General features: G+C 47.2%; 1 long non-coding RNA gene across 4 annotated transcripts in view; it reads right to left on the reverse strand.

Moving 5' to 3' along the window:
- LOC109552815 (uncharacterized) overlaps window positions 1-17,945 on the reverse strand; it is a 141,289-nt gene that overhangs the window by 10,029 nt on the left and 113,315 nt on the right. Inside the window, exons 9-11 of one of the 4 annotated variants that reach the window (XR_012324994.1) lie at window positions 17,361-17,561; window positions 16,781-16,996; window positions 14,620-16,482 (exon numbers count right to left, since the gene is read on the reverse strand). This is a non-coding gene — a long non-coding RNA (uncharacterized lncRNA). The remainder of the gene's footprint in view (window positions 1-14,619; window positions 16,483-16,780; window positions 16,997-17,360; window positions 17,562-17,945) is intronic. The other 3 variants (XR_012324992.1, XR_012324991.1, XR_012324993.1) reach the window with 3 other exon arrangements.

Genomic DNA, 17,945 nt, shown 5'->3' on the forward strand with positions numbered 1-17,945 from the left:
TAAAAGAATGAAATTAGAACACTTCCTAACACCGTACACAAAAATAAACTCAAAATGGATTAAAGACCTAAATGTAAGACTGGAAACCTTAAAACGCCTTAGAAGAAAACAAGGTAGAACGCTTTTTGACATAAGCTGTAGTAATATTTATTTTTGGATCTCTCCTAAGGCAAAGGAAACAAGATCAAAAGTACACAAATGAGACCTAATTAAACTTTAAAAAATTTGCACAGCAAAGGAAACCACTGACAAAATGAAAAAACAACATACCGAGTGGGCGAAAATACTTGCAAGTAATACGACAGATAAGGGGTTAATATCCAAAATATATAAATGTTCATACAACTCAATATCAAAAAAATAAACAACCTGATTAAAAAATGAGCAGAAGCTTGAATAGACATTTTTCCAAAGAAGACATACAGGTGGCCAACAGGCACATGAAAAGATTCTCAACATCTCTACTCGTCAGGAACATACAAATAAAAAACACAATAAGATATAACCTCACACCTGTCAGAATGGCTGTCACCAAAAGACCACAAATAACAAATGTTGGTAAGGATGTGGAGAAAAGGGAACCCTTGTATGCTGTTGGTGAGAATGTAAATTGGTGCAGCCGCTATGAAAAACAGTATGTAGGTTCCTCAAAAAACTAAAAATAGAACTACCATATGACTGAGCAATTCCACTCCTGAGTATATATCCAAAGAAAATGAAACACTAATTAGAAAAGATATGTGCACCCCGATATTCATAGCAGCATTATTTACAATAGCCAAGAATATGGAAGCAACCTAAGTGTCCATCAACAGATGAATAAAGAAGATGTGGTACACACATACAAGGAATACTACTCAGCCATAAAAAAGAATGAAATAATGCCATTTGCAACCACGTGGATGGACCTGGAGGGTACTGTGCTAAATGAAATGTCAGACAGAGAAAGACAAATACTGTATGATATCAGCTATATGTGGAATCTCAAAAATAAAACAAATGAATATAACAAAACAGAAACAGACACACAGATACAGAGAACAAACTAGTGGCTACCAGCGCAGGGGGGGGAGAGAGGAGAGGCAAGCTGGGGAGATGGGATTAAGAGATACAAAAACTACTATGTATAAAATAGATGAGCAACAAGGATATGTTATAGCACAGAGAATAGAGCCATTATTTTATAATAACTTTAAATGGAGTACGATATTGAATCATTATACTGTACGTCTAAAACTAATACTGTAAATCAACTATACTTCAAATAGATAAGTAAGTAAATAAATAAATATATGTTAGTATTTCGCCCTGAATTAACTGGGTCCAAGGGACTCTGGCTTTTGCAAAGAGTTGACATTTTGTTCAGGGACAGTGGGAAAGGCTTGTCATTATCTCAGAAGAGGAAATGGGCTTGCTATAATTCACCTCTAAGTACCAGATTTGGTGTAGATTTTCAAAAAGGTATTCTTTAGGAAGTTCCTACAGTATTTCTATTCTTCTGTCCTTACTTTGCTAAGTATATTTATTGATATACAATATACAATATTTATTGTATGTTTACTGTATATCAATAAATATACTTAGTGCAGTTGACTGTATATCAATTTTACCTAAATAAGGCTATTGAAAGCATAGTCAAACTCATTTGTTGCAGTTAAAGAGTGGTAGGAGAGAAATTTATATCTACAATACATACGCTAGGGGGGAAAGCTGTCTAAGCCTCCACGCCAAGAACTAGAAAGGGAACACCAAACGGAACTGAGGAAAAGATAAAGGGAATCATAAAAAGCAGAGGCCAGCGCGTTATAAACATATGTGTTTGTTTGTGTTTGCAAGCACCTGTTGTCTATTAATCACCTGAGATTCTACCTACACAGGTTCCTATGCATGACTGTTCCTTCGTGTTCTCATGGAAGGAGGTTGGCATTGCTTTCTCTTCTCAGACAGCTGATGCACCACTGACCCAACGTGCAGACTCTGTAGCAAATTCCAGGATGTTTGAGCTCAAGTCTGATAAGGAAAGAAAATGTCGGATTCTAGATACTGGGAAAACTTGTAACTAAATTAAATGTTTTAGTGACATTATAAATCATGGTACATCAAAGTTAGTAAAGAAAAAGTGGTAACTCAAGAATAACAGAGAGGGGAAATTGGATTAACAAACTGTCATTAGAACAAGGTAAAAGTGGGCAGGAGAAGGATGGAGTGGGAGTTTGGGGTCAGCAGATGCAAACTACTATATACGGAATGGATAAACAACAAGGTCCTAGTGTATAGCACAGGGAACTCTATTCAATATTCTGTGATAAACCATAATGAAAAATAAGTTTTTTTAAAAAAGAATTATACTTATGTATAACTCAGTCACTTTGCTGTATAACACAACATTGTAAATCAACTATACCTTAATTTAAAAAAAAGTAAAAGTATCTTGGTAAAGACAAAAGCAAAATCAGAAATGTTGACCGAAAGTATGACCTTTCTTAAGAAGGAAGGTCTCCTGCTCTGTTAAGCAAGTGACTATTAACTTCTCTCTTGCTCTTTTCACTCCCCTTATATACCATGTGCTCCTAGTATGCAGGTTTGGTGTCTCACGTTATTCTTAAATTATCCAATAGGGCCTCTTAAGGAGTGGCTGGGTCCTAATGTTGAGCAATGCAAGATGACCCTAAACAACCTTTTTTTACTTTTGCTTTTATTGGTGGTGGTGGTGTTGAGGGGACACTTTCAGTAAGTCTGGAGATGCTAATGAAGACATCATCTTGTCAAGGCCCCCGCAAATGATCTGAGGGAAACAAATGGCTACACTTGACTAAAACATTTGTGAAAAACCATAAATTTGTGGATTTAACATGGTCAGGTAATAGAAAATGTGCTAGAAAAATATCCCTTGGTCAAAAAACCCACCGGATTAATCACGAAAACATATAATAAATGACTATGGTACCTGGATATGACTGCCACCAAGCCTCGGGATGTGGATTATAGAGAAACAGACACGTGATTATGATCCTTGGACCAAAGAGCACCGCCCAGGTGGAAGAGGAACATGCTGCCAGGGGTGAGGTAGGAAAACGGGCTCATTTCTGTGCCCCCAGAAGCCGGGATGCAGACACACCACTCAGTCGCCCCAGGGCACTGTCTCCAAGCCCGTCCTCCAGATGAAGGGCCACCTTGCCATCACTGATGGGGTTCAAGAACTAGGGGGACCTCATGCTGGCAAATACTCCCCATGCTGCAGCCCATACAAGGTCATGGGGAGGTCATTCGGAATGGTGGGGGTCAGCCGTGAGTGTAAATGTACAAACTTGTTTTCTGACCTTTTAATCTTAGTCGATTCCAGTGGCAATGGCACAGCTGGAAACAGTGGGGGCCACAGAGACATGCTACTCTTGGTTCAGCCAGCTTCTGAGATAAACAAGAACAGACTAAGTTGTCAAAGGCTTAGGGTTTGGTTCACAAGCAAGTTACTAGGTTATGGTAGTGACTGTCAAAATGTGCTCCACGGAGACTAATTCTGGGTGACATTAACACATTACCCGAAAATAATTGGTCCAATGGCCAAATGTGTATGGGAGGGACGAGGGGAAGATGGCGGAGGAGGAAGACGCGGAGATCACCTTCCTCCCCACAGATACACCAGAAATACATCTACACGTGGAACAACTCCTACAGAACACCTACTGAATGCTCGCAGAAGACCTCAGACCTCCCAAAAGGCAAGAAAGTCCCCACGTACCAGGGTAGGACAAAAGAAAAAAGAATAAACAGAGACAAAAGAATAGGGACTTTGTCTGGTCCCTTTCCCATCAGAAAGACAAGATCCAGCCTCATCCACCAGAACACAGGCACTAGTCCCCTCCACCAGGAAGCCTACACAACCCACTGAACCAACTTTAGCCACTGGGGACAGACACCAAAAACAACGGGAACTACGAACCTGCAGCCTGCAAAAAGGAGACCCAAAACACAGTAAGATAAGCAAAATGAGAAGACAGAAAAACACACAGCAGATGAAGGTGTAAGATAAAAACCCACCAGACCTAAGAAATGAAGAGGAAATAGGCAGTCTACCTGAAAAAGAATTCAGAATAATGATAGTAAAGATGATCCAAAATCTTGGAAATAGAATAGACAAAATGCAAGAAACATTTAACAAGGACCTAGAAGAACTAAAGATGAAACAAGCAACGATGAACAACACAATAAATGAAATTAAAAATACTCTAGATGGGATCAATAGCAGAATAACTGAGGCAGAAGAACGGATAAGTGACCTGGAAGATAAAATAGTGGAAATAACTATTGCAGAGCAGAATAAAGAAAAAAGAATTAAAAGAAATGAGGACAGTCTCAGAGACCTCTGGGACAACATTAAACGCACCAACATTCGAATTATAGGGGTTCCAGAAGAAGAAGAGAAAAAGAAAGGGACTGAGAAAATATTTGAAGAGATTATAGTTGAAAACTTCCCTAATATGGGAAAGGAAATAGTCAATCAAGTCCAGGAAGCACAGAGAGTCCCATACAGGATAAACCCAAGGAGAAATATGCCAAGACACATAGTAATCAAACTGTCAAAAATTAAATACAAAGAAAACATATTAAAAGCAGCAAGGGAAAAACAACAAATAACACACAAGGGAATCCCCATAAGGTTAACAGCTGATCTTTCAGCAGAAACTCTGCAAGCCAGAAGGGAGTGGCAGGACATATTTCAAGTGATGAAGGAGAAAAACCTGCAACCAAGATTACTCTACCCAGCAAGCACCTCATTCAGATTCGACAGAGAAATTAAAACCTTTACAGGCAAGCAAAAGCTAACAGAATTCAGTGCCACCAAACCAGCTTTACAACAAACGCTAAAGGAACTTCTCTAGGCAAGAAACACAAGAGAAGGAAAAGACCTACAATAACGAACCCAAAACAATTAAGAAAATGGGAATAGGAACATACATATCGATAATTACCTTAAATGTAAATGGACTAAATGCTCCCACCAAAAGACACAGATTGGTTGAATGGATACAAAAACAAGACCCATATATATGCTGTCTACAGGAGACCCACTTCAGACCTAGAGACACATACAGACTGAAGGTAAGGGGATGGAAAAAGATATTCCATGCAAATGGAAACTAAAAGAAAGCGGGAGCAGCAATTCTCATATCGGACAAAATAGACTTTAAAATAAAGACTATCAGAAGAGACAAAGAAGGACACTACATAATGATCAAGGGATCGATCCAAGACGAAGATATAACAATTGTAAATATTTATGCACCCAACATAGGTGCACCTCAATACATAAGGCAAATACAGCCACAAAAGGGGAAATCGACAGTAGCACATTCATAGTAGGGGACTTTAACACCCCACTTTCACCAATGGACAGATCATCCAAAATGAAAATAAATAAGGGAACACAAGCTTTAAACGATACATTAAACAAGATGGACTTAATTGATATTTATGGGATATTCCATCCAAAAACAACAGAATACACATTTTTCTCAAGTGCTCATGGAACATTCTCCATGATAGATCATATCTTGGGTCACAAACCAAGCCTTGGTAAATTTAAGAAAATTGAAATTGTATCAAGTATCTTTTCCGACCACAAAGCTATGAGACTAGATATCAATTACAGGAAAAGATCTGTAAAAAATACAAACACATGGAGGCTAAACAATACACTACTTAATAACGAAGTGATCACTGAAGAAATCAAAGAGGAAATAAAAAAAATACCTAGAAACAAATGACAATGGAGACACGATGACCCGAAACCTATGGGATGCAGCAAAAGCAGTTCTAAGAGGGAAGTTTATAGCAATACAATCCTACCTTAAGAAACAGGAAACGTCTCGAAAAAACAACCTAACCTTGCACCTAAAGCAATTAGAGAAAGAAGAACAAAAAAAACCCCAAAGTTAGCAGAAAGAAAGAAATCACAAAAATCAGATCAGAAATAAATGAAAAAGAAATGAAGGAAATGATAGCAAAGATCAATAAAACTAAAAGCTGGTTCTTTAAGAAGATAAACAAAATTGATAAACCATTAGCCAGACTCATCAAGAAAAAAAGGGAGAATACTCAAATCAATAGACTTAGAAATGAAAAAGGAGAAGTAACAACTGACACTGCAGAAATACAAAAGATCATGAGAGATTACTACAAGCAACTCTATGCCAATAAAATGGACAACCTGGAAGAAATGGACAAATACTTAGAAATGCAAAACCTGCCAAGACTGAACCAGGAAGAAAGAGAAAATATGAACAGACCGATCACAAGCACTGAAATTGAGACTGTGATTAAAAATCTTCCAACAAACAAAAGCCCAGGACCAGATGGCTTCACAGGCGAATTCTATCAAACATTTAGAGAAGAGCTAACACCTATCCTTCTCAAACTCTTCCAAAATATAGCAGAGGGAGGAACACTCCCAAACTCATTCTACAAGGCCACCATCACCCTATACCAAAACCAGAAAAGATGTAAGAAACTGCAGTTTGCGGCCGTGGCAGACGAAGGACAGGAAGGCAGGCTGGTAACGGCAGAGCAGAAAGCTGGGAAGACCGTGGGCATTAATTACCTGGTCGGCAGCTCTGTGAACTCAACTTAAAGCCACTCCGTCACTGGGCTTCTTGTCATGTGAAATAGTGACTTTGATATTTTCTTTAAGTCATTTTCAGTTGGGTTTTCTGTATCCAAAAACATGCTAACTGCTCAGAGTAAAGCCAAGATTATATTTATAGTTGATTATGAACAGATTAGAAAGTATAGAAAATTTCTGCCTCCACAAACATGCATAAGCCAGAAGCCACCCTGGAAATAATCTAATAAACATAAATTTAATAAGAATAAATATAACAAAAACCTATGTACCCACCATTCCACCCACCTCCACTGAATGTCATTTTATCATATTGCTTTGGGGTTTTATTATTGAAAAATAAAATATTATAGATATAACTCAAGCCCCAAGTTTCCTCTTCCCTGGAAAAGATTATAAAAATTGTATGAACAAGTATAAATAAATTATTCGATGCAGATGTAACTTTGATAAAAGAACAACCTAAATGATTTTTGCATGAGAAATGGTGACTGACATTGTGTTTAGGGAATGATTTCCTTGTTTCCTCCACCGCTAACTCTAATAAAATCACACTGACTCTAAGCTCTGCTTCCAAAGAGCTAATACACTCCTTTGCCACCATCTGTAAAATATCTAGAATACTTGAGGAAAATAAAAGTACATATATGGCATTTTTCTTGTCATGATGCCACGGATTAATAGGATTAAACCTTGTGTTGTTTTAGCAAAGAACAGGCCTGGGGTCCAGGCTGTTGGAAGAAAATGTGGCATATTATCACACGTAAAAGTACCTATAAATAGTGTACAAGAGAAAAAAACACTGTTTAGCTGTTTAGAAAATACAAAATAATTTAAAACTGAACAAATCAACCAAACTGCTAACATCAGACATAATTAGTAGGTACTGAGAACGTTATTGGAAACCATTTTATCCTCAGACGTACATAGGAATGTGGTAACAAGAAATCAGGGAAGAAAACCATGGATGTGCTCAACTTTCAACTCTTATGGGAATAACACCTAGAAGTGTTCACCGAACTGACCCTCGGTTTCTAAAGCTTATGCAAGTATTTGAATTCTACTATCCCCCGACAATCAGTAGTTAGAAACAAATGTGCAAGTAGATTCCGCCACTTCACAAGCACACTCGCAATTTGTAAATCTTGGAAGTCCAGGAAGCAAACCAGCTGTAAAAGTACAGGACAAATTAGAACCAACAAGTCGGTGCCCCTGAGGACTGTTCCGTACGACAAGCCTCGTTAATTCATGGCCCACAGAGGAATCCCTTCTAGCAATATGGTTTTGCTCTAAAGATCCCTAACGGGGATTTGAGCGCGGTCCCAAAGGCTGCAGCTTTCCGAGGCGTGACCGAGCGCTACCGTCACGCATGAGTCACGGCCGGACTCTGCCCCTGAGCATCTGTCCCCACACAGGGGAGGCGGGAAGGCCCGGCTGGAGTCCGTGAGCCAACAGCCATTTGTGCTCAGGTTATGGGATTTAGAGATTGTGGGTTTGCTTTCCCAGGAAAGTGAGGGATCATTCCCAATTCTTCCATCTGGTGTGGAATCCCCACCATAAATATTTCATCCTCTCCAGCACTGCACATGGACAGCACTCTGCTTTCATCAACAGCAGCTTGTCCGGAGGACACCTGGGAGGGGCTGAGTCAGCCGTCCCACCTGCAGGAGGAGAGAGGACAACCTCGGCCGGCTTTGCTGGTCGTTTTATTGTTCAACAGTTTTTGAGGTTTCAGTATGAAATACAATAAACTAGGAAACTGGGCAAGAAAGAGCAACCGTGGGAGGGAAAAAGAAGAGAGGAGGGAAGTTCTTACTGTTTCGCTTCTAAAGGAAAGGAAGACTGGTCTTAACACACTGTTCCAAATCACCCGTGTGTTTCTTTCAGGAAAACCGACTCTCTGAACTACCTCAGCAGAAGCCACCACAACTTTTATAGCACCTATGACTTTGTTTAACTCTCATTTCAGGATGAACCCAGCAAACTCTTATCCTCTGGACTCTACCAGGCAACAGTCCCCTTTTCACCGTCTAAGGTCCCCACTCCATGTACACCACGGCCTGTGGCCAATTCTGAGTTTTCAGTATGTGCATATGCTTAACCTCTCCTTGATGGGGGTCCCCCCCAGTGACGCTCCCTAGTACACAGGGCCCCCCTGTGCTTCCCTCCCTCATAATGACCCTCTGTGTCCTGGGACAGGAGACTTCTCCAGAAACACCCATCACTCACAGCTGATGCTCAACTACAATGAAAAACGCTTCTTCCAGCTTTGTTCTTAGAAGTGCTCCCTGGTCTGTGAGCTCCTGGACATCAGCAATGTCTGAAGGTCTTTGGGAGGCTCTGGTGCCCCAGCAACCCCAGTAGTTTGCGAATATCTGCTATTTATAAGCCAGGTGTTTGGAAGACACGCAATGTGGTGAGCGCAGGCGGCTGTCCATTCACTGAATAATCAATCACACAAACGCTCCTCTGCATCTTCCCCTGAACCAGAGAAGTGACGGCGCATCAGGAGAATCAACATCGCTCCTAAGTGGTAACACTGCCAAGGCCTGAGTTAAAATTACTGCTTTAGGAACTGCCTAAGCCTTCAATGCTTTGCTTAGTATTTCTCCAGTCAGAGTATACAGTCATATTATTGATGTATAAGAATCCATTTTGCTTCAAGAGGTTGAAATGTTAATTATGTTTACAGTTCTTGCTCTGGTTGAGAAGATATATTTGGGTCAAAGCTGGCAGCACTCCGTGAGACTCAGTGGTCACTACTTAACACAGTAGACAGATGCACAGTGAAGAATCCACCTTTGTCCCCAAAGGGGTCTGGTCTCGGTCCTCAGCTCCTGGGAGGGATCTGTGTGTGTCTGGAGCCTTGGGCTGGCCAGGGCAGCAGCAATGTGATGTGGGGTGTGGGCCCTGAGGCCTTCAGGGGCAGGGAACTTATGGACAGATAAGCCACGAGGACAGGTACTCATGCCTACATAACAGAGCCCCAGGAACAATTCCGCACCGAGGCTGGGTGACTTCTGGTTGGCTGGCCATCACACACATACCGGCAGAGTCCTGACTCGACGGGGAGAGGGCCATCGGAGGCCCCACTTGTGCATCTCCTGGACCCTGTGCTACACACATCTACCCTTGACCGACTTTAGTCTGTGCCTTTTCCTTGAGTTAAACCACAACCGTGAGTATACAATTCTCAGTGAGGCCTTCTGGGACTCACTGTCAGACTCGATGAGCTTTGCAGGTCCCTGAAGTGGCAGAAGTGAGGGGACTGTGCCCTCTGACCTCCTGGTTGTCTAAGCCCTTAGCATCAGGGTAAGGTTTTGGAAAACTAAGTCAAATTGAATCACTTCTCTGCTCTAAACCCTCAACGGTCTCCCATGTCACCCAATGTCCTCTCAGAGGCCCCATCACAAGTCTGTGCCACTCCCTTGCCGACAGGTCCTCTTTGCGGCCATCACCACCCCTCCCCCTCTCTCTGCTCCAGCCCTGGGGCCCTCCTGCTGCTCACCGACCACACTGAGCAAGGTCCTACCTCAGGACCTCTGCATCCAATTCCTCTGCTCTCCCCCCAGACATCCCAACGGCCCACCCTCAGCTCTGCAGATGTCCCTGTCTGTGAAGCCTGCCTAGCAACCCTGAGTAGACCCCTTCTCCTGTCTTTTCTCCAAAGACTCCTAACTTCACATTTACTTGTCTTGTTTAATGTTCTCTCTCCATGAGTTCTGCTCACTGTTGAGCTCACAGCACTTAGAGCAGAGCACACAGGGGGCACTCAGGGAATACTTGTGGATGGCGAGCCAGTGAACGAACGGTGCCTGCCCCTGCCCCACACAAAGCACCCAGAGGGAGGGGGATCACACCTGAAGACGGGTCATCGCCTTTGGTCCACGTGAACCCAGGCAGGCCAGCAGACATGAACACACTCAGCTGGGAGACAAGAACAAGGCAGAACCAGAGTGACAGGTTCTAGACCCCAGCGCTTAGGAGGGAGACAGCATTTGACTTGCTACGGATGGGCTCAAAGTTCTCATAAACTCAGAGAGCCTGCCTTGTGAAACCTGGGAAAGGAAAATTGGGTGAATGCCTGGAATTGAAAGTTACTGTGGGAAACGTAACTCAGGGTCAACAAGGGAAGAAGAGTGGAACTGACAGAAGTCAGGGGATGGTCAGGGATGCAACCCTGGGAACCTGCTGCTACAGACAGGCTTTACCCAAATTAAAGCAAAAGGCCCTTTGAGCTTCAACAATAGATAAACTAGATGTTTTGGTGGATGGACCTAGAGTCTGTCATAGAGAGTGAAGTAAGTCAGAAAGAGAAAAACAAATACCGTATGCTAACACATATATATGTATACATGGAATCTAAAAAAAAAAAAGTTCTGAAGAACTTAGGGGCAGGACAGGAATAAAGACATTAATGTAGAGAATGGACTTGAGGACACAGGGAGGGGGAAGGGTAAGCTGTGACAAAGTGAGAGAGTGGCATGGACATATATACACTACCAAACGTAAAACAGATAGCTAGTGGGAAGCAGCCGCATAGCACAGGGAGATGGGAGGGAGGGAGACACAAGAGGGAAGAGATATGGGGACATATGTATATGCATAACTGATTCACTTTGTTATAAAGCAGAAACTAACACACCATTGTAAAGCAATTATACTCCAATAAAGATGTAAAAAAAAAAAGAGTCAATTCATGCAAAAAAACCAGATGTGATAGAGAATGGTAGAACTTTTTGTGTGTGTGTGTGGTTCGCGGGCCTCTCACCGCTGTGGCCTCTCCCGTTGCGGAGCACAGCCTCCGGACGCACAGGCTCAGGGGCCACGGCTCACGGGCCCAGCTGCTCCACGGCATATGGGATCCTCCCGGACTGGGGCACAAACCCGCGTCCCCTGCATCGGCAGGCGGACTCCCAACCACTGCGCCACCAGGGAAGCCCCAGAACTTTTAAACTAATACAGCTTTCTATAATCACAAGAAAGAAGCATTGGATTCCTTTTAAGTTTTTTTTAAAGTTGCTAAAGTGAACCACCCAATGAAAAATTCTTGACTCAATTTTTATTCCCTGCAAATATGCAAATTAGCCAGTTTCATCACTAACTTCATCTTGGAAAAAATCCATTAGAGCAAGAAAAAGGTGGTTCCTCACATGTAATTGAGATTTTTCTGGCAAAATACAAGATCATTTTCTTGACCTCAAAATCCATTCTGTTCTGCTAAACAAGTCTGAAAGGCTCCCAGCTCCATTTCCTAGGACACCAGAAGTCTCCATGTACTTCCCTACTTGCCTTCCACCTCGAGAGACAGAGAATGCCTTTCAGTGTCTCCAAACGTCTTGACTCTGTTCCCACAGCACAGGAATGTGCACAGCTGCAGTTAAAGGAAGGGGTATTACCTCATGGAACATCTCAAAGCTTGTGAGTGGCAAAAAGCAGGTTGTGAGATAACACAAGTTCCTTCCCCGTTCCCACGACCCCTTACAGCTGTATCGCGTCAAGTTGGAGGGGTCACCCTGCCCACTTCTCTGTCTGAAGAAAAGGAATATTTCTCTGGGTATGTGGACGTCCTCTGACAGGTAGAGAACGATGCCACGTCGGGCCTCCTGCGTGTTTGGCCCAGAGATGACCTTCTGGGATGAAAGGGGTATTGTCGCTGCTGAGCAGCTGGAGGGGCTGAGAGCAGGGAGACGCTGAAAGGGCCAGTGTTTGCCAACCCACCAATGACCCAAGGGCAGCTGAAGCAGGAAAACCAGTGACAACACATCAGTATGTGAGGGGTGACTCCCAGGAAGGAGATTTGGGTCAAAAAGCTACAGGGTGACATCACTGCACAGCAGGGCTTGACACAGAGCATTTACTTATGTTGAGTCCAACTGAATGCCCGCCATTCAAGAACCACTTGCTGAGGGTGTAGATTGTAGAAAGCAATCCATGGGGTGAGGGGACAACCTTCCAAGGGGCTGAGCGCGTCGAGCTGGGGCAAAAGAAAGAGGGGGGACAGGCGCGCCCTGACCGGCACACGCCGAGTGCGACTTGGCTTGAATCCGCCTTCTCGAGACGCTCTGCGGCTGCGCGTGTGACGGGTGCGCTGTGTGGACGTGCTGAGATGCACTCCCGTCTCATTTTCTGTTCTCGCGTTGCCATTTCCACCAGAACAAGGAGATGCTGGCACCCCGCATCCTGCTCTGGAAGCGGAGCAGCAGGACGCCGGGAGCTTGCTCCAGGCTTTTTTCCGTGTTACCTGACCCTGCCCTACACGTCACACTGTCATGAGTCATGTCTTCACCTGGCGCCCTGGTGGTGCACTGTCCCCCGAGTGGCCTCCTGTGTGTCTCCCTGCCAGCATCCATGCGCATGGTGGGGTGACGAGGCCAAGCTCTGAGGGGTTCTCTCTGTGCCGCCTTCACCTGCAGGAAGATGACCTCATCACCCAGGCAGGGCCGTGTCCCTCTTCTCTGAGTTTCACAGGTCACTCACAAGGGACATTTGGGTGTGGGGACCGACTTCTGAGAGTCTGGGCCGTGGAATGCTGTCCATCCCACACACCTCAGCCTCCCTGCCCCAAAGAGCCTGGTCTCCCTGCTCCCGCTGGGGACCCGTCAGTCGTGCTGGAAGCCGTGTCTCATCAGGAAAGGCTGATGGGCTCCTCTCATAAACCAGGGGCACACGCTTTTGCACCCCCGGTCCAACCGCACACACTAGCGGATGGAACTGTTGCGTTAGCTAAAAAGGTCGTTCCGGTTTTTCCATACCATCTTACAGAAAAACCCAGACAAACTTTTTTGGGCAACCCAATATTAGAGGAATAAGGATGCCAGGCTTCCCCTTCACCACCAATTCCTCCAAGGGAGTAGAAAAACTCTTTCCTCTCCTTTAAAAAGCCACAATAGCTATAGTCAGTTTGGGCTAAAACAACTTACTTTTATTGCATAACCACACTGTATAATCATTATATTTTTGAGCAAATTTCAGCTTCAGAATTTGACAAGCCCTTTGTTAACTAATTAAGTGCTAAGTAAGATCTGTCTTATTAATCATGTTCATTTGAGCTATAAAATTGAGGCCTGAGTTATCAAAAGGAAAATTAAGGAAGCTGGCTTGGCCCTGAGTGTACCAGCTGAATTACACGCGAGATGCCCCTGGAGGCTGCCGCAACAGAGCTGGAACGCAAGTCAGTTGGGAGCACCAGGTTCCTCTGGAACGCATGACGCCAAGGGGGCTGTGCAAACAGCTGCTGCAGCGGAGCCCACGCGCCCCTGGCCACGCCGACTGCCCGGCCCAAAGCTGCCTGACACTCTCTGCCGTACTGAGCTTCCCAGTGTGGGATTTATTGGTTCACTTCTGGATCACGGACCACCCGGGTGAGACGCCACGCCTCATGGTTTTTCGTTACCAGACGAAGGTCCAAGTGTCACCAAACAACAAGAGGAAATGAGAAGGCACACGGAGGGCTGGCCACCAGGCACGGGCCACGCCAGCCTCGGTCCCGGGAGGTGCACAGACCGGCCGACGCGGACGCTGCCGGGACACTCAGCCCAAACCCTGCAGCCGTGCCTCTGGGCACCTCTGGGCCACCGAGGGTCTCCGGCCACAGAATCCAGGTCTCGTCACTCTCATTCCCAACCCGCTTCAACCGGAGGCGGATTTCAGACAGCCACGAACCCAGGGCCGAAGAATCCTGGGTGGGAAGAGCGGGCGCTCGACCCGAGGCAGCAGGACGTGGAGGAAGCAGGCGGCCGCTGGGGGGCCCTCTGCCCCGGGGGTCCCGGCACGCGCCTCGTACACCCCCAGGTGACAGTGACAGAGCCGACCAGGCCGTCCTCCCCAGGGGCCCCGCCTCCGAGCCCCTCACTTCTGTTCCCTCCTCAGCAGCGCCCTTCCCAGACCTCCAGGCCCACCACCCTCTGCCTGAAGCACTGCCTCCCAGGGACGCCCGGAGCACAGCCAAACTCCCCACAGAGCACCAGCCCCGACAGGAAGTGCCTGCCGCGCCTCACCCTCTTCCAGGCTGGATGCAGGACGTCCTAGGTCGCCACCCCGGCGGCAGCAGCGTCACCAGCAGCAGCGCCACCAGCAGCAGCAGCAGCAGCAGCAGCGCCAGCAGCCGGCGCGTGCGCACCAGGCCCGCACTGAGTCCAAGCGGAGCTGCGGCGCGGCCTCTGCCCCCTGGCGGCTGGGCGGGGCCCCACCTACCCCCGCCCCACCCGACTCCGCCTCTATCGCGTCTCGCGGGACTAGCCCCCCTTGCGCCCTTTCCGGGCCCATTTCTGGTCTCGCAGCCGCCTCTGGACGGCGTGGGTGTTGCTCCCCCGGGCAGAGCAGGTGGCCGCGTGCGCTGCTCCGGCGGCCGTGGCTCATCCGTGATGCCTGGTTGGCCCCAGCCGCTCTCACGGCCGCCTGGCCCACCCGGCAGAGTGGCCCTGGGCAGGATTTGCCCAGTGACCAGTGGACACTGTATGGACGGCGTCTGGCCCGTGTTCTCTGCCCGGCGCTGTGCGTGGCCCAGGCAAGCCATCCGCGGACACTGGGGTGCGATGATGCCGGCCCAGCGAGAGGATGGCCGTGCGCCGTGTGCCTGACCAGGCGGGCATCCAGCGTGGGCGGGGCACCGGAGACCCGGTCACCCGGCCTGGGCGCTCTGGCTGTCTACGTGGTGCCAGGGACAGTACATGGCTGTGGTCCTGCAAGAGTCTGGACTCTTTCTTAGAAGCCACCAAGCTGTAGTCTTCAAACAAGGAGCTGCGCCGAGCCACTGTCTTCCGGGTTTGAAGGCATTTGCCCGATGCCAGTGGAGGCAAAGAGAGGTTCCAGCTTGCCGACCGCGGCCTGGGCCTGGAACAGAGGACGGGGCCTGCAGTTTGGGGGGCAGTGACAGTGGTCCCTCGTCCCAAGCCTCCACGCTGCAGTGAATCTACAAGGGGCCTGGCTCCGAGGAAGGCGGCTGCGCTGTGACCGGGAGAAGCGCGGCTCTCCCTCGGCTGGAGGAGCGTGTGTCCCTAACCGCAGTCACCGGACGTCTGGCGGGGGAGTGGAGGGCGGGAGGCGGCGCCCACGGGGGACGCAGGTTGGTGCTCCCGGGGCCTCCGGCCAGGGAGCGGAGACCAGCGCGGCTGGACGGAAGCTTATTAGACGTTTTCCGAAATACCTAAGGTCTAATCCCCGCTTTAAATCTCTGCAGATACAAAATGGAAGGCTGAATCATGGTCTCGGTGAAGTCTTAGGAGAAAAAATATAAAGTGGCTCAGAAAGCATAGCAATTTTTATTTTTTTATTTTTTTTACTAAATATTTAGAGTAGAAGCTCCACCCCTTTCCAGCATAGATTTTTCTCTAGGGGATTGCAGGACCAGCAGGCCTCTCTCTTGCTCTGTGTTCTCTCTCCTCTGATGTCTTTTGAACTTTCCCTTGCATGGCCTCAGAAGTGAAGAACCAAACACAACAAGCCAAGAAAAGGAAGTTCATCCGTTTCAGAAGGTTTAGAGAAACGTCTAGATTGTGGAACCGTAACAGTTCTGGACACTTCCTGTGCATCACCACCACGGTCTTGAAGCTCTAAGAAAGAAATGGGCAGCATTTCCCACACACATATGATTACAGGATCTCTTTCCCAAAGCACCTCCTATGGCTTTTGTGCCGTGGACGCATGTCAGGAAATCCGAGCTGTATGGCAGGTGCTCAGTCCTTCCCAGTCCGTAGCATGAGCCGGCATCAGATGAAGCCCTGGGGGGAGTGAACGCATGTACTGAAGACATTCATAGTGTCACTGTTCTGCTCAGTCCTCCCGTAGGTAGCGAAGTGGGCTTGTGCCTGGCTGTGGGGTGCAGGGAGACAGGGAGGCTGGAGGAAGTCTGCTCTGCTGATCTGAGAGAGAAGGAGACAAGCTTCCAGAAATGCTTTGGCAAACTATCTGAGCTGGTACAGGAGGTGAGCGACAGCGTAGGGCCAACTGTGTACTTGTGGGTCAAAACCAGTTTTCCAGACTAGTGGCGTTCCTCCAAGCCATGTTTCAGGACCAAGTTCCCTTGTGTCACCTGGGTCCCCTGACCTGAGCTGCAGAAGGGCAGGACAGGAGTTGTGCCCCTGGAGCTGTAGAATTCAGCCTAGGAGTGCAGTCACCCCACCCCATTCCAGCCCAAACGCAGCTGTGGGCCACTCCCACCTGCAGGAGAGCTTGGGCTCAGAGAGGAGCGTGTGCCCAGGAGGACAGGAGAGACGGTGAGCGTCAGCCCGTCTGCTGTGGGGCTCAGAGGAGGCTAAGTCACGTGACGTCCCAGCCAGAGTGTCGGCGTTCGGATGGCTCACGGCAGTGGAGGAGCCAAGCGCAGCCGAGCCCAGGACACCCTTGGAGGCCACGCCAGCAGGATCTCTGGAGAATCTGATGTGTGGTGTGAGAGGAAGAGGGAGTCAAATGTGGACCAGCGTTTTGGAGACGTGACAACTGGAAGAATACAGCCCTGCAAGAGTGGTTCCAAGGCTTTCGTGTTCCTTCCTGCATCCCCATCCTCTGGGGCCTGATAGGGGTTTACTAAAGACCCACGGAAAGAACGGATGCCTGGAGGACAGCGCCTACGGATGCGTCCAGCCACCGCAGGAACGGGGTTAGGAATAGCTCCACACAGCACGGGAGACACCTGACTGATAGCTTTCAAACTAGCCTCCCAGCTGACTTCTGCCATGAAGCTGTCCCTGTCTACAATAATTATTATAAAATCACTCAGAGAAGTAGAAATGAGACTTACTGGTAGAACTGTGGGCTCCATGATCAGCTGGGGTGGTGTTTCTGGGTCAGGGAGAGGCTGTTGTTGTCACATCCTAGGTGGCCCCCTGAAATGCACATTCAAACACCAGCTCGGAAGCAGAATGTCTTTGAAGGAGTCGGCTGCACACCCACCAGGTAGGCCTTCCACGTATGTGTTTTTCCACACGTGGTTGGGACATTTCTGCTAAAACAAAACAAAGACACGATATTTCACCTGAGCCTTTGCCACCCCTCAACGGTGTCAGTCAGGTCTGTAGTCATAGGTTTCACAGGACGCCTTTCTGTGTCCTCACAATATGCTCTCCTGAGGCTAATAACTTAGACTCAGGTATAACTGCCATCATCGCTGGAATAGAAAACCATGTCTACACGCGTCCGTTACGTGCTCTCCGCCCACCCGTCACTGCCCAGTTCACAGGTCATTTAAGGATGGGTTCCTCTGGACGAACGCTCTGCAGTGAGATTTCATAACCTGCTGTCCTCCAGGAGCCCATGTTTGTGGCTCAGGGCATCCGCAGCACAGGTGTCGGTGGACGGCATCAGGGGCCCCCAGATGTGACTGGGC

Source organism: Tursiops truncatus, chromosome 12 (assembly GCF_011762595.2).
Source record: "Tursiops truncatus isolate mTurTru1 chromosome 12, mTurTru1.mat.Y, whole genome shotgun sequence".
Classification (NCBI taxonomy): domain Eukaryota; kingdom Metazoa; phylum Chordata; class Mammalia; order Artiodactyla; family Delphinidae; genus Tursiops; species Tursiops truncatus.